General features: G+C 41.8%; 1 protein-coding gene across 8 annotated transcripts in view; it reads left to right on the top strand.

Annotated features, from left to right (window-relative positions):
- PLCB4 (phospholipase C beta 4) overlaps positions 1-20,378 on the top strand; it is a 177,219-nt gene that overhangs the window by 5,439 nt on the left and 151,402 nt on the right. For 5 of the 8 annotated variants that reach the window (XM_036380089.2, XM_036380084.2, XM_036380092.2 and 2 more), the window contains exon 2: positions 13,957-14,016. The gene's annotated coding sequence lies outside the window, so the exon portion shown is untranslated. Of the gene's footprint in view, positions 1-1,756; positions 1,805-2,479; positions 2,525-13,956; positions 14,017-20,378 lie in introns of those variants that run through there. The other 3 variants (XM_036380088.2, XM_036380086.2, XM_036380087.2) reach the window with 3 other exon arrangements.

Genomic DNA, 20,378 nt, shown 5'->3' with positions numbered 1-20,378 from the left:
CTGGAAGTAATCAGCCAGGAGGTCAGTGACTAATAAAGGGGGCAAAAGAGAAGAAGGACTTGGAAGGTTAATAAGGAGCATCTCTTGGATTCCAGTGATCTAGAGTGTCCATGATCCTGTGAACACTGATGATGTGGAAAATAACAAGTAATAAGGGAGTTCTCTGAGATGTAAGCTGTGGTCTTGAATGAAGCTGGATGAAAGAACTTCTCATAGCAAAGTGGCATTTTCTTCCTCCTTGTTCTTGTAGACCATTCCAAAACTCTACGGGGTTTTCTGCTCCCATTTTTATACTCCTTGAACATATTTTTTTCCCATGCCTAAAATTGCCATGTGTCTCAAATGTGCCCTTTGGTTTTCTTTTCTGGGAATGTGCGCTGGGGATGTTGCTGCACGTGCTGTACTTGTTGCACGTACAGATGCTCTGTACTCTCCTCTGAGCCGAGGCTGTGTGCTGGATCCAGGGCTTGACTCCATCTCTGCCGTCTCACTGCTGCTGCCACTGCTGGAAGGAAACCCAGGGAAGAAAGGGATTGATAGCTTTGAGCAGCAGCGAGAGCCTGTTTGTTTTGAAATACACAAATTAGGACAGTTCCTACAGAATTCTTCTTGGTCAAGTGTGTGTTGAATTGGGATATGAATGCCTTATTGGGAAGTAGGAAATTGAGCTATGGAGTGGTTTCTTTGGCAAGGCTAACGTGATCTGTTGAACCCAACAGAAATTGGTATAATTTTTTCTATGAAGGACTGTGATCATGGAAAGAAAAGCATTTCTGAAGAAGGTGGGGAGAGAGGCTGATGAATTCTCTGTAGGTTTGTTGGCAGAGATGAGAGGGAAGCTCAGATGTGTTAAAGGAGAGGTTGGGTAGCATGTGTGTGGTGACTGCAAGGCAGAGGCTGTTGGATGATTTGATTTTACTACTTGTTTTTCAGATATAGTTCTTGAGGATTAGTGCAGATTAATTGGGTGCTCTGGTGGATTTGGAGAGCTGTATTGCATGTCTGACATCAGCAAAGAGGAGACTGAGTAATTATTGCTTTCTGGTCTTTCAGCCTGTGTTATTTGTGTACGGCTTCCTAGCAAGATACGCTCAGGAATAGTGGTCACACAGTAAATGACAGGGGAAGATGGAATGTGGTTGCAGGTGTATCAGAGCAGATTGCAAATGAGGTGCTGCAGTCTGCCCCAGGAGCCGTGAGTTGCAGGTAACGTGGGCACTTTGGCACCCCTGCTTGGCTCCTGGTTCTCACCCGGGAGATCTCCTGTAGCCGTGGCTGCTGCAGGAGCTCTCGGAAATTCCCCTCAGCGTGTCTGCCATCCCTCACATGATGCGCTTATCTGCTTTGATTGGAGAATCCCCGCGCTGGAGGAGAAGGTGGGGGCTTGGCGGGGCGGGGAGCGGTGTGCCCAGGGAGAACCACGGAGGGCTCAAATAGGGCAGCCGGGGCGGAGAGGCTCGGCTGGGCTCCGTGTCCCGGGCTACTGCGTTCCCCCGGCACGGCAGCCGGGCCCGGGGACCCTCGGCCTGCTCTGCTCGCTCCGGGGCTGGCAGCAGCAGCCCCCGTGTGCATCTGCGTTTGCCCGGGGGAAGGTCCTGCCATCTCTGCTGCGACCGAGCTGATACGGAGACTCATCTCCTTTTTGCCCAAGCCCTTCAGATCTGGCAGCATGTAGCAGAGGCTGGCTGTTCTTTTTGCTGATGCCCTCGGTTCTGCCTATGAAATACAGAGTAGCTTTTTGATGACCTGAGACTGGACCAGGTGGCTGGGAAGAGAAATAACTTCTGAGAAGACCTTGGTCCAGGTGAGGACAAACTGGGCAAAGTTTTTTTTAGTTGTACAGGTTGCTGCTTTCCTGCATTAACATGTCACTGCTATAGTTTTGCTTTTCTCAAGCAGGCTTCTGTCTACTTGGATGCGTTCTAAAGTATTGTGTGGGTTTGGCTCTGCATGCTTTTAATTTTTTGTTTGTTTTTCTTTACAAACAGAGAAAGTGCTGGAATTGGCATGTGTGCCAAGCCTGGTAAACAGATGTTGATAAAATGCTCTCCTTTGAGATATCCTAATGAGAGCATGAACTTAACTAGAAGAGCCATATAAAAATAGTTGGTGTGCCATTTCATCTGTGTGACTTTCTACAAGAAAACGTCTTAAATTAGTCTTTGCATCAGGTAACAGAACTATTTGCACTGCTTTTATGGGAGTAATCCCATCTCTTCCGTGTGGGATGAATGAAGAATGACAGCTTGGAGGAAGCATGTGGTACTTAACTGGGAGAGTTAATGAGTTGGTGTGGTGCTGGTGGGCTCTGTAAGCTGCGGGGGTGCTTTTGTGGCTGGTTGTGGAGCTGTGTGCTTGGGAGAGAGGAGCCCCAGAGGCACTCCGTGAGCCCAGCTGCTGCTGGTGCTCACAGAGCTGTCTGCATCCAGCTGGGAGTGAAGGTGCACAGAGCCTTGGAGGGATAGGAAAGGCTGACAGCAGCATCAGTACTCTGCATTCTGCTTTCACCTCTCTAGAGAGCTGGGTGAGCATTGCTGTGGAGAAATGCTGGGTGTTGTTCCTGTGCCATGTTTCTGTTTGCTGGGGATGAGCGGGGTAAATCTTCAGCTCTGCTGGTCTGGTTGAGTTCATTTGGAAGATTTCTTACTAGTGAAGTTTGTACTGCAGAGTTGTGGTCCCTGTGTGGATAGAAGAATCACAGCTTGCTTAGACCTTTATCTGGTAGTCTAAATCATGCAAAACAACTTCATATTCTCTGCTGCATCTTCATTTTCAGTGCTAAATCTTTGGATTGCAGTCTGAGAAAAAAGATGATCTGTTGGGTTTTGGCTATGGTGACAGTTTACCAGTTGATTGATTCAGGGTTTTGGGAGACATTTTTTTGAGTTTTTTTTTTTTTAAGCTTAAAGAACGTTGTTCTTCTGATTTGTAATGATTTTTTGTTTGTTTGTTTTATGTGGATTCCTGTGTGTTAGTTTCTTACAGCTTTCCTGTGATGAACTAAAAGCCTCATGTAACCTAACTGTATTTCCAGATGTGGGGAAATCAAAAGTATATGTTTGCAGTAATTCTTTGCTATACAAACACATGTATTTATTTTGTAAATGCTTCTTGTATTTTAAAACACATGAGGTGAAAGCAGTACTTTACAGGAGCAGCTGTGAATTGGCATGAAATCGGTTACTTCTGAAAAAAAAGGTGAGCTTTATTGCTGGGGATTTTTTTTTAAATGAAGTCTGTGGCACTTCAGTTTTCCAAACTGAATCAATCTGCCAAGAAATGCATGCTCTGATTTATATACCTTTGATTTAGTTATGCTCAGTTTATAAACAGTGCCTGGTAATCCTCCCTGATCTCATCCTGCTTTAGTTTTTAATTTACCCTTGAAAAGACACTGCTGACTTTAATCTGGAATAACCACCTCCCCTCCCCACAGTAGAATGAATGAATAATAATATTGTGAAAGCAAAGATCTAAGTGCAGCTCTCAGATACGTGACACGTTAAAGACATCAATTGAACTGATCTGAAATTATGTGGAAAAACATACAGGTAGTTTTTCAGGTAATTTTGAATCATCAAATGATTGATTCTGTGAGTGGTTTTCCACGAGTCAGGTGCTGAGCAATGTGACGATACTTGGAGGCTTTTGAAAGCTGGAAAACAGTTTTTGATCCTCACAGGTAGAAATGGCAGAGGAAATTGCATTGCTGTGTTAAGAGTTACATTATTTGGTTTTAAGGAATTGCCTCCATCCCACTGTAGTTTAGTGTCAGAATGTTTGCTGGGTATTTTCATTCTTGCTTTTAAGTGCAATTGTTTTCTTTACAGAAGACAATAATACTACAAGATTTTTTTCCCTAGTCTTTTTGGGGCTTTAGTTTTTGAATCATTTAATTTTCACAGAATCAATTAGGTTGGAAGAGGCCTCTGAAGTCATTGAGTCCAGTCTATGATCCAGCATCACCTTGGCACTGAGTGCCAGGTCCAGGCTTTCCCTAAGCAGCTGCAGGGATGGTAACCGCCCCCCTCCCTGGGCAGCCCCCTGCAGTGTCTGACCACCTGAACCTCCCCTGTGCAGCTGAGACCGTGGCCCCGGTCCTGCCCTGGGAGAACAGGCTGGCCCTCACCTGGTTACAGCCTCCTGCCAGGGAGCTGGACTCCCTCAGGACAGGGACACAGCGCCAAGAACAGCCTGAGCCTTCAGCAGCGTTTAAATGCTCGTGAAAACCCTCATGAAGAATTCGACATTTTCACCAAAACTTGTGTTGCTTCACCTGGTTCCTTTGAAAGATCTCTGGAAGCATTTCTTCAGAATATTAGTGGAAGTAATTATCAGAGTAAGGTGTCTGGTTTGTGTTTGTTTTTTGCTTTTCTTTTTAGGAGCTGTAAAACTATATATGTAAACATCTCAAAATTGTAGACTTACGGTATTTTTTCAGGTGAGCTACATCTCTTCCTTAAAAAGTGATTGATAATTTAAATTATAAACCCTTTTCTGGTGTTATTTCTTGATTTCATAAACCATTACCTGAAATCCTTCAGTTACTGAAAAGCCAACTTACAGTTTCAATTAAAAGTGCTTCTGTATATGAATATCACATTAATTGCACAAATAAATTTCTGGTTGCCTTTCTTTTTGTAGAAGTTGATGAAAAGATAATGCTTCTCAGTTAATTTTAAATCATTTAAAGGAAGGCTTATTTAAACATGACTGAAAGTGGATTAATCCTTCCCTTCCTTCCATCTCTCCCTGCTATCATCACATCTTGGGTTTTAGGAATTAACAAATGTTGTCTAAAAGGCTGTGGCAGGGAATATTTTGCTTATCTCAGTGGTCTTCAGTCCAGCTGGTAATTAGCACTTCTCTTAGTGACTGAGACATCATTTTAACAAGATTTGGCTCTCCCTTTTCAGCTCTGTCTATTGACAGAGCGTGGGTGTTGCAAGCAAGTAACCTGAGTCCATTTGAGTCTTGCATCTCAAAATTCAATTCAAAATCATCCTGCCTCATCTCAGGGGCTTTTTGGATGGTTATTGAAATTTATCTGATCTCTCTTACTGTGATACTGTTGTGACTGGGTTTGTGCATCTGCAGTTTTATCAGGGATGATTCATAGGCCAGAATGGTGTTTGTCCACTCAGTGCTTCATTCCTTTCCCCTTTCAAAGGGAAAATAATGGGAAAAAAGCTATTCTATCTGATAGATAATAGCTTCTCTTTTATTGTTTGGCAGTGTGTGGTTTTGTTTTCTTCTTTTTCTTAATCTTGAAATTTGACCTAACAAAAGAAAGGTAACGAGAATCCAAATAGTGTCAGGGCTTGGCAGGGGGATTTGCCATGTATGAGGAAAGAACTGACCTGAGTACAGCACGCTGCAAGTGCACAAACCCAGCCCTCCAGAGCTGGAGATTGATTAAATCAGTCTGTAGTTTTTGCAGGTGAAACAGTTAATTTGAGACCTTAATTTCAGACCTTTTTTTGTTTCCCACGGTCTGCACATCCGATGGGGCTCCGTTTATTCTTCCAAAGTAAAGCCTACATCCACAAAGTGGGCTCAAGCCTTCTCATTTGTAACATCAGATGTCAAAAGCATTCCCTTTTTAAGGATGGAGAGGTACTGGTGGAATTTTAGATGGCTGTGTTGAGGCTGCTACAATTTCAAAATGAATTTTTAGCTCGATTTCAGCCAGCAAGGAGTGGCAGTGAGGACATTTTGATTTTTTGATGCTGTAGGAGGAGTGGTGATACTCCTGGGTTAGGACAGGTCACCCTTTGTGACACAGGAGGAGAGGGGCCCAGACAGAAAGCTGCTTGTTGCTTGGGATTGTTTTGGTAATTCCACCACCCTGTCCCCCTTCCCTCTCTTTTGGGTATGGGCATAGCTGGTCACACTTTAAAAATTAGATTTCTTTGTTCTAAAGCAGGACTTGGGTTAAATACAGTACAACACACCCCCTCACCCACACTGTTCCGATTAGGTATTTTTCAATATCTATCTTAAATGTCATGATAATGCCTGACAAGAAGGCTCACTGTCCTGTGAACCACGAGATCCAGAGCAGATTTCAGCAGTGCACATCAGAACAAGTGCGTAGTTCCAGCCCTGAAAGTATGAACTGAAGAAGTACAGCACAATGTAAATGTCAGCTCAGGAATGTGAGGTAGGTTTGGTATGATCCCTTAAGGATTCTTTGTTCATGGCCTAAATTGCAAGGTTTCTGGGGCAGGGACTATCCTTGCATTATTTATTTTATGGCATTTATTCCAATACATTTCTTTGTTATTTTTTATTTAACCTGCTTGGTGCCCATTTGCTGATACCTCAGATGAGGGAATACACTGCAGTACAGTGTTTTTAATTAGAATATATATACAGAACTGATACATGCAGGTTTAAAAGAAATGGCATCCATGCTGTTCAGTCCAACGTGCTGAAGTACCTAAGGGTATAAAGCAGCTTTCAGACTATTTCATCTCTTTATATTCCAGTTGTTGAGACCTTTTTTACGTGGCAAGATGACTTCTCCAAAGCCTGCAGCCCATGTGTGCTAGCAACAGGGATCTTGGTAAATTACTTCTTGACCTTGACTTGGAAATCCAAATGTAGCAAATCAGGGACATGGCCATGCTCTACCAGCCCAGCTCCCAGGGGTGCAGGGTAATGTATGGAGCAAGGCATTGCTTACACTGCTCACACTCATGTGCCACGCAGTGTTAGAGGCCGTTATCTTTAATGCCTTTGTTATGCAACAGATCCAGTTTTGATTTGTAGCCCAGAAGGAGCAGAGTTTCAGTTTTAGAAGCAGTCTGTTATAGGATATTTATCAAGCAGTCTTTTTTCATATGGACGTTGACAGCAGTCTTGCAGCAGAAATGACAATGTTCTTCTTGGTTTTGTTTCTTAGTTTGAAGATTCCCTGTGTAAATCTTTTAAGTCAGAACATAACTCAGGAACACCTTTTTTTTTATTGCTTTGGCAATAAAAATGGTATGGGCATAGTCTGAATCAGCAAAGCTGGCTTAAAGGGACACTCGAGTGACAACCATATATATGTATAGAAAGGAATTGTCTTTTGCAAAGAATCAAAGTAGCTGCAGACATCAGGCCTACCACTGAACATTTTAAAACTAATTTATATGGGTTGTGTAATTTCTGTTTCCTCCCTCTTTCTTTGTGTTCTCTGAAAGGCAGCAAGCAGCAAACCCTGAACAAGCTCAACTGCTCAGTTGGATGAGAAAAGAAATAGAAGGGGCTGGGCAGAAATTGTGATCTTACAAAGCACAGATCTAGAAAGATGTTTCAGCTATGCTAAAAATTATTTACACTTTGCAGTCTTGCAGTTCTCAGTGACCTAATAGTGGTTCTGGAATCTCTCTTTTAGGCGTTGTACATATTTGTTAAAAATGCTCCTTCACCCAAAGAATTTATTGCACTGGAATAGGAGGAGCCTAGAGCTGAACACAGTTTTTGGTATATAAGCAACAGAATAGAAGTGTGAAACATTTCCAGCTACATGTGTTTAAGATCAGCCTAAAAATTCAAGCTGCATGTTTTAATAATTTTTGATCAAGTGGAACTTCAAAGATTTTGACTTCCCTTTAAAGTGTAAATTTTTGCATTGGACAGGGTAGCACAGACCAGCCCTGGCTGCCATCAGATGAGATTTGCTTCAGTGCAGCTGGCAGCATCAGGCCCAGGATGTTTGCACTAGGAGGCTTTGTAAACCTCCTCTGCAGAACTGCAAGGCTTTGATCTGTTTACTGGACAAATCAAAATTAAACTGATGTCTCTTTTTTTCCCTTTTCTTTTCTTTTTTTTTTTCTTTTTCCTTAGGAGAAACTAGCACTCAGGAAATCTGGCTGGCCATATCAGATTTTGCCCCAAGAAATTGCATTAGTTTAAAAAAGAGGCATTGTACTCCCAGCTTAATGTTTAAACTCAGTGTCAAAACGTTAGGGCAGAATAATGCACACCGATAATGCAAATGGTTTTCTTGGGTGGATTTCAACTCCTGTGCTGCTGTCTGGAGAAGATGTTTACTTTCTTGCACTGAAATACCACGCTATTTCCATCACAGTCATGCCACTTGCAGCTAGCTGGTTCCATCCAGGTTCAGCGATAAGAAATCAAAATTGTTTTTAAATGTATCTCTGTTTATTGCAGTGTAACTTTTCTTTTATACTTCATATTATCCAGTGACTAAACACATGTTTACTTTAAACGGCCTCCGTGTTCCAGGTGGGTAGAAGCAAAACAAAAGTGCGTTTGAACCAGTTGTAATTAAATTTCTGCTCTGTACATTTTGTCAAGACAAGGAAAGCTGCTGGCATTTAAACCTTGCAATGCTTTTATGGAGTGACTGCCAGTCAGATCCTCCTATGGAATTAAATCAAATTGGAAAGCAGAGTGAGAAAGGGGAAGAGAGATTTGTGTGAATTAAATGACTGCGGCCTGTGGTTTGCCAGGCTCTCCTGCTTTTGTTGATGATGTCTGCTTATGTAAACTTCTTCCCACCACTTTCTTCTTGAACTTTGCAGCAAAGCAGTTTTGTGTGGTAAAACATCTGCTGGCATAAAAGTGGTTGTAAATAAAAAAGTCTTTACTGTGCAACGCAGTAGGAAGGAAAGAAAGGATGGAAGGGAGCGTTCTCTAGAAACACAGATGGCTTAAGTCATTAATAATGTTTTGTGAAATAATTTTAAAAATGTGATTGCTATAAAAAGGGATTGTATGAAGAAGCTGAGTGCATCTATTTGGTACTTTTGGAAGAGTTTGCTGTTAAACTTTCCCAGAGGAACGTGCCCAACGTGATCAGCCATGCAGTCTTCCAAGAGTGATGGGACCAAGGGTTTCCATAAAACGATGGGCCCATTCTGTGTTATTTTGTACTGTGCAAAATAATCTTGTATTATAGTATGGGATGTAATTATCTCAGTAAATGTTCAGGGGGAAAAATAATGCTGCTTAATCCCTTTCTCTTGCTGTGGTGGAGGATTGGGATGAAAAAGCATGGATCACCAGGCTGGTTTGAGCTGCTGGCCTACATTTCAGAGCCAGGCTGGCAAGGAGCAGGCTCCCAGTTTCTGGAACACAGAGTACATCCCAAACAGAACTATTAGGCTGCAGTAGGATTTATGTGGTGGTGCTGAGCTTTCCCCAGAGACATCAGATTTTATCTTAGTGATACAAAGTGCTGGCTTGCTGGTCTGAAAGGAGTATCCATCCTCTTCCCATCCTGTCACCTGCTGCACGTTCCCCAGGGCCTGCATCAGCTGTCCACTTTCATGTTGGAGTCCAGGCCTGTTCCCTCCTTTCTGTCCTCTTTGAATATGGTGAGACACCCTTAAACTTTACTCTTGGTTGGAGTGCAGGTTTTTATGATAATTATTAATTTCATTGGCCCAAGCTGAGTAAAAGCATTTACCCATAATTGACCTGGATTCTTTGTAATGCTGTAAATGAAGTCTTGGATTGTTAATGCTTTCATCAGCAGTGAGTAATTTCATAGATTGAAAACCTTTTAAACTGCAGCATGATGATTTTGGTTCCAGAGAATTACTAGAGGTGACTAAAAATTGAGAATTCCCCCAGAAAAAAAACAAAAAAAAACCCAAAAAACCAAAACCAAAAAAACCTTTTCCTTAGCCATAGGTAAAATTCCCTCCAGGAGCTGTTGGATAGTATATAATTACATCCAGGACACCCTGAAATTCTCTGAGTCAAATTGCAGATTGTGTATCTTGGTGCTATTACATTTGCATACTGATTAGAGTTTGTAATAACTGTTCTGTATTGCAGAAATGCTGCTGTTGTTTATTGCTTGGCTTAAGTTATGTGGGGTTTATCATATAAATATAACTCATGTTCTGTAGAAGAAGGTCTAAAAGATTCTATTATCTACACATCATTTTGGAGGGTGTACTTTGTTATCAGTTGATAGTTTTTCATGAAATGGAATCTCTGGGCTCCAAGTACTTGACATCTCTGTGAAAACAGCCTGTTTCAGGAGTGCAGTGCCCTGAGTCTTGCTCAGCAAACATCAAGGAGTGATTGTACCTTTCAATTCAGTAGCATATGTAATACGCACATTGATCCCGAGTCAGGAGCGCTCCTGACCCAGGATTGCATGGCTGGAGGCAGATTCAGGCCTGATGGGGTGGGTTGTGTGTGGTACTGCTAGGAGGCTGTGTGCTCTCTTTGGCTAATAAGTTTCTGCCTTAGTGAAGCTGAATGCAACAGCCCTTGATAGAATTCTGTGGTTTCTGAAAGTGATTTCCACCGTGGTATTCCTGTGACCATTAACTGTGTTTAACTGCGTGGTTACCTGCTTCTTTTGTCCTTTTTGGAGTCAAACTGTCAAGTTTGTATTTCCTGGGGATGGACAGCCATCTGTGCCTGTAGTCAGTGCCATCCAGGTCAGAATGAGTGCAGGAAGGTGCAGAGCTGTGGTAGCTGAAGATGCTGCTGATCCTGTGGGCGAGCACACGAAATGTTCCAGAAAGATATGCCAGAGGCTCACATTATGTAATGCCTCGAGCAGGAAGCCACCGAATTGTGTGTGGAGCATGTCAGCAGCAACAGCCTGATGTCCCTGGCAAGGCTCCACGCCAGGAAGGAGCTGGGCTTTCTCAGCAGCCTCCCAGGAGAGTGAGCGATGTGCAGCGAGGTCCCGATGAGCAGCCTGGCCCAGGCAGGCAGGAGCTGACACCTGCCCTGCTGGGAGGCAGGCTGCTGGCATCACATCCCTCACTGGCCTCTCCTGCCCCCAGGTGCCAGAATGACAGGAAATTCTTCACATTTTCCTCCTGCCTTGTGTGTTTGCCTCTTCTTCTGCTTTGGTTTGGTTTTTTTCCCCCTTACTCCTAGATCCTGAAAAAAAAAATACAAAGAAAGAAAGGACCTTTTTAGAAGCTACACATCCAGATTAAGGGATATACAGGCATTTCATGTCTGAAAAATGGTAACAGTTGTGTGTCTAAAATTAACTAATGAGCTATGGTCGAAGCTCCTTTCCGGCACAAAATGAGAGAAGGTTTGGTAGATAATGATCATTTCAGTATATTGACAGACTAAAATTGTCATGTTTAAATTAAGTCTCTAATGGTCTTTTCTAAATTGGGTACTTGTACTTTGCTTTTAATTAGAATGAGGCAAAAGGTCCTTATTGGAATTCTAAAGTTATACTCTGGGTAACTCAAGGAGGTGATTATCTGTAACTAAGTGTCCATCAATGGGAAAGTCTTGCAGAAGTGTGTATTTGTCAGGTCATTTTCTCTGAGCATTTCAGAGTGACAGGTGAAAAAGAACCTTGAATGATGGATCCCTCTGCATGAAAACTTGTTTTCTGCTTGAAACTAAAAAGAAAAAAATGCTGCTGACAAGCCCAGAGTCTTGACGAAGGTTCCCCATCCTTCTAAGGGTCGTCATGATTCAGCTGTGTCTTTTGCAAAAGTAAGTCTTTTCCTTGGAGCCTATAAGGGGGCTAGGTGGTGAAGAGAGAGGAAACCCATGGGGTGTATTTAAGGTGACAGGAAAGGCCAGGTGACGAGTGAAGAAACACCTTGTGCCTTACTGAACACTGGTGAAGAAATGTGTGTTGTGGCCAGGATGAACACTGGCCACATCAGAATTTGATTCCTCTACACCTGCCCTGGTGTTCAGGTGCAGCTGAAATCCTGTGATATCTAGTTAGGTGTTCAGGAAGTGAGGAGCATCAAATTAAAGAGGCAGGCATCAAGGTACTTGAAGCTGATTCATTTAAATTTTTTTTCTTTTTCTTTAGAACACGAGAAAAATGAAAATGGTGGGGGTTTTGTATTTTAGCCTTTAACCCAGCTCTGTAAGGGAGGGCAGACCTGGGCTGCAGCCACTGTCCATTCCTCCATCAGTTGTCCTGGTGCTGTGAATTACAAGCTGCTCAGTGGTTCTGGGAGTGAGACTGCACTCTGGCTCTGAGTGCTCCCCTCAAAGAATTTACAGGCTCGCTGAAAGGGCCACTGGAGATTTTGGACACAAACAAGCTTCTGAAGAAATACTTAACCGGTGGAAAGACACAGAGAGAGATTTTTGGTATTTGCATAGCTAAAAAGAAACTGATTTTGTTCATTAAATTTATGAGATTGTACTCGTGTGTTTACATGGAACATGAGAAATTTCAGGGCCCAGTGGCAGTTCTGCCCAGAAGGCTGTGGCTGATTAGAACCAGTGGGAAGCAGGTTGTGTTTCTGGAATGTGCATTAGGGCTGCTGGGATGCTCCTGGTTCCAGTGGAGCTGGCTGGATCCCACACTGATGTAACCCTGCTGAAATCTGCCTGCAGTCTGCAGGGGAACAAAAAGGGCTGGGGTGTATCTCTTACTGCACACTAACAGAGCAGTTTGTATGCTTGAAAATAATCTTGTCATGTCTTTGTTTTCCCAGCACAGGCCTGTTTTGGACAGGGAGTTTATTTTAGCATGAAGCTGGCTCTAGCTGACCCAGAAGTAAGTGTAAGGATGGTTTTGTGTGAAGCTGCGAAGTCCTGGAGACCCAGAGATATCTTGTCATGTAATTAGGAGCTGCTGAGGGCAGTCTGAAAGTGCACCAGCAAAATGAAAGAGTTGGAGGCTTTGAAAAAATAATTAAAAAAAGAATTGAAATCACTGTCTAGTCTCTTACTAGAAGAGAATGCTGTCAATATTTAATGAGAACAAAGTACATAGCCATCATCCTCTCAGCATTGCTATTTATGATTTGAAACATCTTCTGTTTTAATGGACATTTTTGGCAACTTTGGGAGGATTCAACAGAGGAGGAAACTATTTTCTTTAACTGCCCTCATTGCTGTAATTGTGATTGCTGTGGTTCTCAGTCCCTCTGGTCTCATACTCAGGGTGTTTTATGTGCCATGAGTTTTCAAAGCAAGTGCTAGAGCCACAACATGCTCTGGCTTCCCTTGGCTGAGACCCTTGTTTTCTGCAATCTGTTTCTAATATTGAGGTTTTATTTCTCCTTCTCATAAAACTTAAACCTCATAAAACTGAAGAGTATCAGGTCAAATTTAATTCTGTGTATGCACCTAGTGGATATTGAGATGTTCTCAACTTTAGGCTTCAATTTATTTTTTCTTTAAAGGAAGAAAGATTTAGCTTGATAGAAGAGAGGAAAATACAGCTTCTGATCTAATGTGTAGGAGCTCTTGATAGAAATTCATTTGAAAAAGCAGCAGTCAATTTCATGTTATTTTCAATAATGCTGAAGACTTGTTTTCTTTTAATAAAATACTGTCTCCTATAAAACATGGATTTCTAATGTGAATTTGGATTTGATTTCATTTTTGAGCACTCATTTTCATTCCTGTTTGTGTAGACCTGCTGCTTTGCTTGCTGGAGGGCTGTTGTGCTCATGTCCAATTTAAGGTCTCACACATAGGTCTTACAGATGGAAATAATTGGGTTTGTGCCCCTTCCCCTCCAAAGATGGGGAAAACAGGAGAAGTGGATGCTTCCATCCTTCCAGAGTGTTGGCAAAAGCAATGCAGGAAATACATTCTAGCACTAATAACAATGGCATAATTTACTTTTTACCCAAAGCTGGGATGATAAAGAGGCCTGATTATATGTCTCAAAATAAAATACTTTGTTTTCCCTGCTCCTGACACACTGCTCCATCCTTAGTCTCCATTGTGCTGCTTTCTAGTTTTAAATGTTTGGAAGAATGGGTGCCATGTGTTCCTGTCACCTGCAGCTATGATGCTTCTGCTTAAATAACAGGAATTTCAAAATAAAATGAACTTCAAATGAAAACTCACTGAGCACTCAGTATTTGTTTGCTACAGTGTAAATATTCTGATCCATAAGGAGAAATTATTTCTGGAGGAAAAAGAAGGTCTTGAAGTAGTTTACTGGGATTTTATTAGGTAATTAAATATGAATATGCACAATTAAGGCTTTTCTTTTTCTTTTTTTCTTTTTAGGGAAAGGAAGACATTTTCTACAATGTGAATTTCTACGGAACAATTTCTGATTTTCAGAAGGTATGCATTTTCTGTTCTTTTAGTGTTTTAATTCTGTTTTGTACTAGATTATCTACTTCCTGTTTAAAATACAATTTACCATTGCAATGGTGCACTGTCCATGTCATTAGAATGAAAAATGTGTTCTGAAAAAGCAGCGGTTGGGGTTCATGAGAGGAGAGAAGTTATTAGAAATTTAGATCATAACTGCAAATTCAGAGGATGCTGTGCTCTCCTGAAACCAGATATCCTGACATTAAGGAAGTGTGTATGTGTGAGGTTGATCAGACACAGGCAGATGAGGGTATTCATATTTCTCTGAGGCCTTATCTCTTTGGAGTCTAACGTTCTGGAAAGTTTGGATGAGTAGAAATTGTTCTTTGGTGTGTTCCCCCTCAGGCCCAATAAACTCCAGTGATAACCGTTCCTAAACGGCTGCAAAGTCAGTTTAAGTTCTGGAGTCTCTGTGTTCCAGCAGCTTCTTCTCACCTTGTGTCCGTGGAGAACAAGGTTTATTTTCTTTCTTTTAGTACTCAGGGATGGGTCACTTGCATACCAATTTATGTTCTCTTCCTAGTCTGAGTAAAGTTTTACCCATCCCACTGGCATAGAGGATTCCTACCCTATTGGCTTCTCCTGCCTGAAAACCACTTTTCCTCCAGAAGCACCAAGGCAGCACAAAATTCCAATTGCTTTAGCAATCCAGGCCTTGAGCAGGCTCAAAAAGTTGTGACAAGTGTTAGTTTCTGGCTAATACTGACTGAGACCTCAAGCTTAGCTTAGATGAGTTCTTTGATGCCTGTTGTACTGCACAGGTGCAGAGCAAGGCACAGATTTCATGCATGAAGTTTTTGAAGTGATGATGATTAGATGGTGCATTTGCTTTTAATTGTTCTTCTAAAACCACACCTAAATTCATATGAGAGTTCTCCCATGTTGTCTGAAATGAAATCATGTGAGAAATCTCGATGAGGATTCCAGTTGCTGATGGATCTGCTCTAAAGAGATCTTTAGTAGGAAAATGTAGGGGGATAGAATATAAAATAAAGATAGTGCAGAAAGTAATCTCACCCCTAAGGAGTTGCAGCTGGGCCAATTATCAAAGATTAGGAGCAGGCCTGCCCTTAACAGGCCACAGGTGTAACCAGTGAGCAGAAGAGTGCTATAAACCAGCGGGGTGGGTGGGTGAGGAGGGAACTGGAGTCAGTTGGCTGCTTTGTGAAGAGGAAAGGGTCAGTGCTCTGAGGGGCTGCCCATGAGAATCACCAGGAAGGTGTGGAACTCTTGTGACAAGGAGACAGCAGCATGGAACCCCTGCAATGAGATGGCAACAGGAAAATTTCATTGCAGAACAAGTCATTGACACCAAAGGATGTGGTTGTGGTGTTAATCTAGAATTGTAGAATTAGAAGTAATGGTGCAAAGGTTGTAGGCAGTGCTCTACCTATCCTACCTTGGCATTAGTGGTTAAAACAGACTTGTTTCCTTGTTTTCCACTCTTGGATTGTTGGTTTATCCATGTAGTCTGTGCCACAAGCAGTTGGGAATCTGCTGCACTGTGACCTGGTGTTCTGTCACAGTTGGTTTGTTTATTTGTAACTGATAAAAATAATTCTTCTCTGGGCACAAGTACGGTTTAAAATAATTGAAAAAGAAAAAAATAAGCCTGCATTGGCCAGAAATAGCTTTCTTGGAAAGTAGAAACTTTTGTAAATATCTTTGTAGAGCAATGGTCTGAAAATACAGATAGGGCTGACTTCTTATCCAGGTGCAGCAGTAGAAACCTTGCTAGTAAGAGACTTAGAATGAATTCCCCTTAATGGCAGAACTGTTGGTTCGTTTGTCAAAAGTGATAAAGAAATAGGAGATTAATGAGTTTACCTAGAGTGTCTGTTACATTTGATGCTTTCAAAATAGAGTAAATATTAGAGGGAAAAGCCTCTTTGGGGTTAGTGAAGGAAATTAGGGATGTTGCTTTTCATTTTCCACTGGATCCTCTTTTTAACCATTTCAACACAGCATGAAGAAGGATATGCCATAGACTTTACACACCATCCTGGAAGTCCAAGACCTCAAAAACTTTGTGAAAAAAGGAACAGCAGATTTCAGAACTCCTGACTTTTTGCATCAAATAAGTATGAGGAGAACTTGGCTCCATAACAAAACAAAAGTAGCCCCAGGCAGTCACAATTTGTACAGCCAGTTTTAGGGTCTGTGAACAGCATGCTGCAGTTAATATTGGTTGCATTGAGGATGCCTGGGAGAGGTTTTCTGGGTAGAAGCCTGTTAAAATATCATATTGTTAAAGATTAAATAGGGCCATTCTGTGCTATCCTGTGTTTCATTACAGTGTGATTCCAGGCAGTATTTCTTCAGGAGATGAGGTCAGGCAGTGCATCCTTAAAGGTTTATTGTGTTTACATAGTGGTGGGTGGGAGGACAGGCCTGTGCAAATGGGAGATGGTGTCTTTATCATAACACATCATTTACCTGTAATCATGTTCCCCTTAGGAGAGCATTAGTCATGTTATTGAATAATCAGGAGCTGCAGGAACTTTGACCCCTCTCCTAGTCTGAAAGAGATTGAGCTGAAGAGAAAACTAGCCAAAGAAAATCCTTTTATTTAAAGGTGCTTTCCAGAACTGTGGAAAGGAGAGAGGACTGGATCCCTGATCAAGTTTGTAGTGTGAAACTGGGCATGATGTTCACTAGGCATTCCTGATTGGAATAATAATTAAAACAATGTACTGTTCCTTGCAGTTAGCTCATTGATTTTATTCATCAACACTTCACAGTTGATTTTTATGGAGGTGAAATAAGATCCCTGTGGTATATTTACAGAATTGCAGACCTTTCATGTGAAGGACAGAGTGTCTGAATATTTGGCATGTGCACTTTTGATTAAATTACCTGTGCTCCTGTGGGTACTTGTGTGTCACTGTACTCAATCTCTGAGCTGGGGAGCTGAGAGCAGCATTCCTTGGCCAAACCTTGATGGAGTTCCCTCTGTGTAATCTGCCTGCTGCAATCACAGAAACATTTTGCACTTGTTTTTCTTGTGCCAGGGTGGGACTCTCACACCTGCTGAGCATAATTTAGGATGAGTTTTAGTCCCAAACTATTTGCTGCCTGCTCAGTGTAAGGGGCATGGCAACTGGTCCCAAATGGAAGTGACACTTTATAGTGGAGAGAATAAAGGAAAGCTGCCCTTCTTGTTAGAGACCAAAGCCATTTGCTCAGATTGCTGTTATCAAAATAAAGAGGTTTTCACTCCTGGCTTTAGGCTGTGTCTCCACTGGATATCTTCTTATAGTTCCTGAAAACACAGCAATTAACATTTTGTGGGGCTATTTCTACTTGAGTTGGATTTTGCATCTATTTTAGCCATGAATCCCCCAACTGTTCTCTTAATCAGGTCCATTGAATCCTACAGCCTATCTGATTCTTTTCCCATGTTATCTCTGTTTTCTGGAAATTAAGTCCTTATGGGCCTAAAAACTTATTTGCTGTTCATAAGCAACATGTATAGCTCACTAAGGTGGGGTATACTCTGAGTTTCCCCTCAGATGGCCAATGTTTTCTTTATAATAAAGTTCTCTTATTCTTAGCACATTTCTAGGTCAGGAATGCTTAAAATATCTTTGGGCATTAAAACTTGGAGTCAACAGTATAAAACAAAAATAGAGAGGCAAAAGAAAAATAAATGAAGCTTACTGCATCCAGATGAAGTATTGTTTTCCAAATATTCCCTGCTGCTTGTGATCATGTTGTTGTCTTTGTGCTTTCCTTTGGGAGACTGTTCTGTTTAATTACAGCAAAATCCAGCATTGTGCAGACATTTATGTGAGAGAGGTGAGCAGAAAACGTATGTAGTGGCAAAGGTCTCAGCCTGAGCAAGATTGTTGGTTTGGAGAGGAGGCAGAGCTCTGGGAGCTCAAAGCAAGTGATAACAAAAGCATACTGATAATTTATGGCAGTGTGACTGTCTCTGAAGTTTCCTGTACATTTAAACTGACACTTGTGATAAAGAAAACAGGCTGGGAGTGAGAAAGGAGACTAATTTCTTGTTCCCGGATGCTCGTTCACACCAAAAACCGTGTGAGGAGTGAATCAGGGGCTGGGCTGGCCCAAAAGCAGACCTGATACATAACATTCTAAAAGGTCATTTCTGAGCTGGAGGAGAGAAGGCTCCAGGGGATCTTACTGCCACCTTTCAATATTTAGGAGGGTCTTGAAGATGAAGGCAAACTTTTTAGTAGGGTCTTGTGACAGGACAAATGGCTTTAAATTGAAACTGGATTTATTTAAGGGAGACATAAGGGAAAAATTTTTTACAATGAGGATGGTGAAAAAGCCAGAACAGGTTTCCCAGTTAGGTTGTGGGTGCCCCATCCCTGGAAACATTCAAGGTTTAGCTGGGTTGGTCTCTGAGCAACCTGGTTTAGTTGAAGATGTCTCTGTTCATTGCAGTACTAGATGGCATTGAAAGGCTCTTTCCAGCCAAAAGTATTCCATAATTCTGGGATTTTTTTTTTTAAATCTGAGTCAGTTTTCATTTTTTCTGCCAGAACAAAAGTTAATGGTGAAAGAATGAGTGACTGGTGGACTTCTGGAGAGGATTCCAAAGTTTACCAGACTGCTGCCTCAAACTGGTCTGTGGTAGGTCTGTCTGAAACCTGAATCATCAGACATTCTAATGCAGAAAAAAGGAGAAAACAAATCTTGGTTCCTGTAAATTTTAGTTGTTTATGATAAGAGTTGTCTTAGGCTGAGAAAGGTTGTTTTCTTTGTCCGTGTATTTCTTTAAGTGACCGCCTTGTAAAACTGTCCCTGAAGATTTATCTGCCATTCCCCAGGAAGGAAAGACTATTTGCTGTTTTTTGAAAAGATTATATAAAGAACTAAGTCATAGCATTGTTTTATTCAAAATTTCTATTTCATCAATGCCTGAAGTTAAACCTTCTTCTTTTAAAATGTGTGAAGACCTGATTTTGAAACCAGAAGTGCAGAGTATGGGAAGAGCAGGTCAGAAAACAAGAGGCACAGAGTGGCACCATGTACTGTTTGGCCTCAATAAAACCTGAAGGAAGTGAGGTTCTTGCAAACCATTTTGTTCTGTGCAGGTTCAGCTCTCTAACACATATTGGGCTCTTTATGGCTTCTCCTCTCCCCCTTCTTTTCTGTTTTCTGGGTGTTTCCTTAGTGCATGGTATTGGATCCAGGGGCAAACCAGAGCACAAGAGTCTGCTGTAGTTATCCCGAGGAGAGTGTGCAATGGAGAGAGTGCAGTAGGAGGGAGTGGAGGAAGGAAACTCTTCCCTTTTGTGTTTCTCAGCCTGCCCAAAGCTGGCATGACTCGGTGCCAGAGCTGGAGGGCAGAGACCTGAGTGACATTCCCGTGTTCCCAAGGGAAACCACTGCAGACACATTCGTGGGATTTTTGCCATTGACTTCACCTGATGCCAATTATGTGAGAAATGGAGAGTGAAAGAATTAGCAGGATGATCTGGAAAGTACGGGGAGAGCTGTGAGATAAAGGCAGCAAAGTAGCAAAAGTGGGAAATGTCATCATAAAACTGTCAGATACAGGAAATACCTACGTGGTGGGAAAGAAAGAGAGAGGTCGTGCACAGCTGAGTTTGGACAAAATGTTTTATTCATTTCTGACTCTCTTCTCCTGTTGAAACTATCTGCCCAGACCTACTATTGATACAGCAAGATTACTGGCCTGTTGGATACTCTCTTTTAAACTGATGTGTCTCCTTCTGTCGCATGAATAGCACATTCATCTTTAACCCTTACTGTTTTCTGGCAAAGCCAAAAAGGAAAATTACTAAATTATTGCCAAAAAACACATTGTGTTTTTAAAGGATTATTCTTTTCTTTTCTTCCAGTACTTTAAACTACTTTAAACTGTAAAATTATGGAAAATTCTCTGACTGCTTTTGTGATCTCTGTAGGGGGATAGAATGTAAAATAATCTCACCCCTAAGGAGTTGCAGCTGGGCCAATTATCAAAGATTAGGAACAGGCCTGACTTTAACAGGCCACAGGTGTAACCAGTGAGCAGAAGAGTGCTATAAACCAGTGGGGTGGGTGGGTGAGGAGGGAACTGGAGTCAGTTGGGTGCTTTGTGAAGAAGAAAGAGTCAGTGCTCTGAGGAGCTGCCCATGAGAAACACCAGGAAGGTCTGGAACTCTTGTGATAAGGAGACAGCAGCATGGAACCCCTGCAATGAGATGGTAATAATATGGAGGAGCAGTATTTGGTTGAATGTAAAAAAAAAAAATCTGTAAACAGATGCTAATCAAAGGAAGAACTTCTCAGTATTGTCTGGCTTTCCCAGAGCTTGCTTTTGTTCTACTGTTCATATCTAATCTGTT

The sequence above is a fragment of the Molothrus ater genome, chromosome 3 (assembly GCF_012460135.2).
Source record: "Molothrus ater isolate BHLD 08-10-18 breed brown headed cowbird chromosome 3, BPBGC_Mater_1.1, whole genome shotgun sequence".
In the NCBI taxonomy this organism is placed as follows: domain Eukaryota; kingdom Metazoa; phylum Chordata; class Aves; order Passeriformes; family Icteridae; genus Molothrus; species Molothrus ater.
This window is presented reverse-complemented; position numbering and strand designations above follow the sequence as displayed.